Here is a 5,469-nt window from a genome sequence, read left to right on the forward strand (position 1 = left end):
TGTTAGCAATATTACCATATAAGGTGGTTTTTTCAATAAATCGGCCTTGGGGGTGGGGAGGGTGGAGAAGGGGGTTGGGTAGAGTGAATTATCATTTGAAAAAATGTATGCAAAAGGACTCCAGAGGCTGCAGCCTCGGTGCTGGCGGATTTGTTCCTTTTATGCTGCACTTGCATAAACAAAACTCACACCAGGCCTTATAAGCTGCCCAGAGTGAGGCCAGATGGAGTTCTGCTCCTGGAGAGAGAACCATACCAAGAATGGCAGTGGGCCGCCTCCCTCTGCACCTCCCTACTTAGGCCCTGCTGCCCGCCACCCCAGGGCAGTGTCCCCAAAATGGATGCAATTGTGCCTGGTCTGGGGCAAGCCCAGGTCAGCTAAAAACCAGAGGGAAATGCCATCCACACTGGGGAAGCAATCCCGTGTACTCTCCTGACCTGTGGCCTCTCACACACTCTCCTAACCCCTGGGCTGGGTCACCTGCGGGCCCAGAACAGCATGAGCCTCTTCTGAAACCTCTGTCTCCTTTCCTGATTCCCTCTGCCAGTCCCTGGACCTTGGGAACACAGCCTAAGGTAGCTGCCTTGTTGTGGAGGGACACCCAACAAGACCCGCTCCACCTAACAAGGCCCGCAAGCTTGTAGACCTGTCCACAGTCCTGGGCTTCCTGCTCTTCTCACATCCTCTTCCTGAGTAGCCGCTTCATTTCCAAGCTAGCAGCTAGAGCTCTGTGGCAATTACTCTCCCCACCATATTCCCCAGTCCCAACGCCTCATGCCTGACCCAGACTAAAAGAACCGACTGCCTGTTGGATGTTCCTGCCCAGATGACCCTCCAAAACGGAATCCTTGTCCCCTCCTGTCGATGTTGCTGTGACAATGGGCTCCCTACTTCAGAGTCCTTCCTCTCAGTCCTTTAAGCTAGTAACTGCCTCGCCATCCCTGATGCCCATATCCACCCAGGCATCTTTCTGGTGCCACTTCCCCTTGGAAATGCTCTACCTCTTCCCTGCCACCCCCGTGGGCCCCCACCCTGCTTCAGGCTCTGGTCCTGCCCGGCACAGCCTCCTGACTGGCCTTTCTGACTCCGCCCCACCTTAAAACCCAGCAGTTCCCCGAGTGTGGTCCCCAGGCTGACTGGAAGGCAGCGACTGCATGACCTGGGCCGTGTTAGAAATGCAGACCCTCGGGTTTCACCCAACAGGACTAAATCAGAAACACTGGGGCTATGGCTCTGTGTTTCACAAACCTCTTCCTCTCACCCAGACGTCCAGGGTTCCTACCCGTCACCAGAAGAAATGTGTGTTGCATGCCTGCTTACATTGTCCTGGGCCCCCAGGTGACTCAGCCCCAAAGTTAGGGGCTTGTGTGAGGGGCAGCAGGGGAGGAGGGCACACGGGATTGTTTTCCCGGCTGTGGACGCCATTGCCCTTTGGGGGATTGTTTTCCCAGGTGTGGACGCCATTGCCCTTTGGCTTTTAGCTAACGTGGGCTTGCAGCAGACCATGCACAACTGCATCCATTTTGGAGACACTGTGTGGAGGTCCCAGTGGTTTTGGGGGTCCTGGCACAATGGCTGGTATAGGTCTGTATCGCTCGTTAATTAAGGACTGAGGCGGGCAGAGGTGTGGGTAAGGAGTGGCCACTGCTGAGAGGACCCAGAGGAAAGACTGGGGAAGGCTTTGCATGGAGACCTCGGATTGTCCCCTGTATAGAAGGGACACTGTAGCCATCATGAGGTATACTTACTTATCTTTGACCACTGGCCTGAGTGCTTAATGCCAGGTCTAAATTCCAGGCCCCCAGGAAGATTCCCTGACCCTTTCAAGTCCCTGGAAAAGCCCTCGTTGTGGATGGTGGGGCACGAGGGCGGCAGATGGGGTGGGAGCTGTCCAGCAAGGACACAGTGCTGCCAGTTCCGACTGGGCGGGACAGCTCAGCGCCAGTGCCAGGCCAAGCGCTCCCCACTAGTCTCCCTCCCTGGGCAGCAACAGAGCGTGAGTCTCGTCTGAGTGGATCAGGGGTATAATGGGGGTGTTTTTTTCTCTTCCCAGTATCAGGGTTGGCTTCATTCTCTTCTAATCATTCTGAACTGTGACTTGGGTGAAAGTTCATACCTTGGTTGCCACAATCATTTTATAAGCAATGAAGAATCTATAATCAAAGGGAATTGGTTGTGAGTCCGGGTCCAAACAGTCCGGAGTTCAGAGAAGGCTATCTGAATAAATTGAAGCCTGTCGGAAATACTTAGAGAGGCTGGAGTCTGCCTTGACTTTGATAGAGAGAAAGGGTGGAGGAGGCAGGAGGCCAAGCCATCTGTCAGAGGTGCTCAGTTGTTGTTGTCGTTTTTTTTTTTTTTATATTATGAAGATTCTCACCCTGAAACAGCTACTTCTTTCTTTTTTTCCCCTTGGTTTCAAAAATAATGCAAAAAATTCAAAGAACACAAAAATGTGTGTTTTAGAAGGCAATTGCCTCCAACAATCTCGTACAGACCTGAGTCAGAGATGGTTCTAACATGCTTTCAGTATGATGTACATTCTTTCAGTCTTCTTCCAGATTTTTTCTTCTATTTTTATGTGACTTTATAAAAATGGGATTATGTTATAACATACATTTTTGCAACTGTTCTGAAACTTGCCCTGTTTTCTTAATAATACTCTTGGATGGCTGTCCAAATCAGCTTATAGATTTTTTTAAACCCTAACATAGTTTTCCATAGTAGGGATATACTGTAAAATTTTTAACCAATATTCTGATTCATAGGTTCTTGAGTCATTTTCAATTTTTCACTTATGCAAACATTGCTGCAGTTTATAAAACTTTATATATTGTGCCTTTGTATACATGTGTAAGTATATCTATATATAGGTTCATTTCCTACAGTGGAATTGTCTGATCAAGCAAGGAACATTTAAAATATTGATAGATAGGCCAAATTGTCTTCCAAAAACGTTGTACTAGTTTACACTCTTGCCAATAAGATATGAGACCACTTCCTTCACACTGTTTCAGACACTGAGTATCAGTGGTTTTTTGTCCATTACATCTGTTTATTACCTTTGGAAACATACAAATTTTCATGTGGCTCACCACCTTAGAATTGGCTAAGTTTTCCCCCTAATTATAAAAGTAATGCATTCAATTTTTTTTAAAAAGGAAAATATGGAAACAGGTGTCTTCATCTTAAGATGTTTCTTTTGGTGGACAGTTGGCCAACTGAGCATCTCTGCTCCTCTTGCTCTCTTTGTGCCCCAAAGAACCATGTGGCAATGAACCATCTTTTAAACTTTTCCTAATCCAAAAGGACAGACTTAGCATCTTCTTGTTGTGAAATTAAAATTTTAAATTATTTGGTGAACAATGAGAATAGACCCGTTTATTAATCTTTTGGGGGGAATCTTCCTCTGAGAAAGATCATATCTTTGTCTATTTTTTTATTGTATGGTTTGTCTTTATCTTCTTGAGTTTTAAGGGTCCTTGGTATATTTCAATAGTGATACCATTAGCCTTTTGTTTATCACAAGAGCTGCAATTATTTTCCCACCAGTTTAACTTTTATTTATTTACCTTTTGGCTTTATCTGGTAGCATTTGCCTTATTGGAATTTAATCTAAAGTCTTTCCTTTTTGCTATCTGTGTTTCATTATATTCTTAGTTCTTTTATTTTTTATTTTAATTGTGGTAAAATACACATAACATAAAATTAGCCATTTTAAGTGTTCACTTCATTATTATTAAGTATGTTCACTTTGTTGTGCAATCTCCAGAACAATTTCATCTTGCAGAACTGAAACTCTGTATCCATTAAGTAACAACTCCCGACTTCCCCTGATAGTCACCAGTCTACTTTCTGTCCAGATTTGACAACCCTGGGTACCTCATATGATGAGTGGAATCACACAGTATATGTCTTTTTGTGACTAGTTTATTTCACTTAGCACAATGTCCTCAGGGTTTGTCCATGTTGTAGCATGTATCAGAATGTTCTTTCTTTTTAAGGCTGAGTAATCCACCCTGCTTATTTAACTTATATGCAGAGTACATCATGAGAAACGCTGGACTAGAAGAAACACAAGCTGGAATCAAGATTGCCGGGAGAAATATCAATAACCTCAATATGCAGATGACATCACCCTTATGGCAGAAAGTGAAGAGGAACTACAAAGCCTCTTGATGAAAGTGAAAGTGGAGAGTGAAAAAGTTGGCTTAAAGCTCAACATTCAGAAAACGAAGATCATGGCATCCAGTCCCATCACTTCATGGGAAATAGATGGGTAAACAGCGGAAACAGTGTCAGACTTTATTTTTTGGGCTCCAAAATCACTGCAGATGGTGACTGCAGCCATGAAATTAAAAGACGCTTACTCCTTGGAAGGAAAGTTATGACCAACCTAGATAGCATATTCAAAAGCAGAGACATTACTTTGCCAATAAAGGTCTGTCTAATCAAGGCTATGGTTTTTCCTGTGGTCATGTATGGATGTGAGAGTTGGACTGTGAAGAAGGCTGAGCGCCAAAGAATTGATGCTTTTTAACTGTGGTGTTGGAGAAGACTCTTGAGAGTCCCTTGGACTGCAAGGAGATCCAACCAGTCCATCCTGAAGGAGATCAGCCCTGGGATTTCTTTGGAAGGAATGATGCTAAAGCTGAAACTCCAGTACTTTGGCCACCTCATGCAAAGAGTTGACTCATTGGAAAAGACTCTGATGCTGGGAGGGATTGGGGGCAGGAGGAGAAGGGGACGACAGAGGATGAGATGGCTGGATGGCATCACTGACTCGATGGACATGAGTCTCAGTGAACTCCAGGAGATGGTGATGGACATGGAGGCCTGGCGTGCTGCGATTCATGGGGTCGCAAAGAGTCGGACACGACTGAGCGACTGAACTGAACTGAACTGAATGTTCCATTGCGTGTATGTACTTCATTTTGTTTCATTGGGAGATAAGTTTTTTCCACTTCTTGGTTACTGTGAATACTGCTGCTATAAACACGAGTGTACAAACACCTCTCTGAGACCCTGCTTTTGATTCTTTTGGGTGCGTACTCAGAAGTGAAATTGTTGGACCACATAATATTCCTATTTTTAATTTTTTCAGGAACTAATACACTATTTTTCACAGCAATTACATCATTTTATATTCCCACCAGCTGTACACAAGAGTTCTAATTTTTCCACTTCATCACCAACACTTTTTGATAGTGGTCATCCTGATGGATGTAAAATGGTATATCACTGTGTGTATGTTTTTTTAAAATTAAATAGAGTATTTCTTAGAGTAGTTTAGGCTTATAGAAAAATTGAGTAGAGAGTACAGAGATTTTCCATATACCCCCTATCCCTACTCATGCATAGCTTTTCCCACTAGCAACATTCCCAATCAGACTAGTACATGTGTTAGAACTGGTGAGCCTGCAATGACATGTCATTGACACCTGAAGTCCATAGTGTATATTAGAGTTCACT

The sequence above is a fragment of the Bos indicus genome, chromosome 11 (assembly GCF_029378745.1).
Source record: "Bos indicus isolate NIAB-ARS_2022 breed Sahiwal x Tharparkar chromosome 11, NIAB-ARS_B.indTharparkar_mat_pri_1.0, whole genome shotgun sequence".
Lineage (NCBI taxonomy): Eukaryota > Metazoa > Chordata > Mammalia > Artiodactyla > Bovidae > Bos > Bos indicus.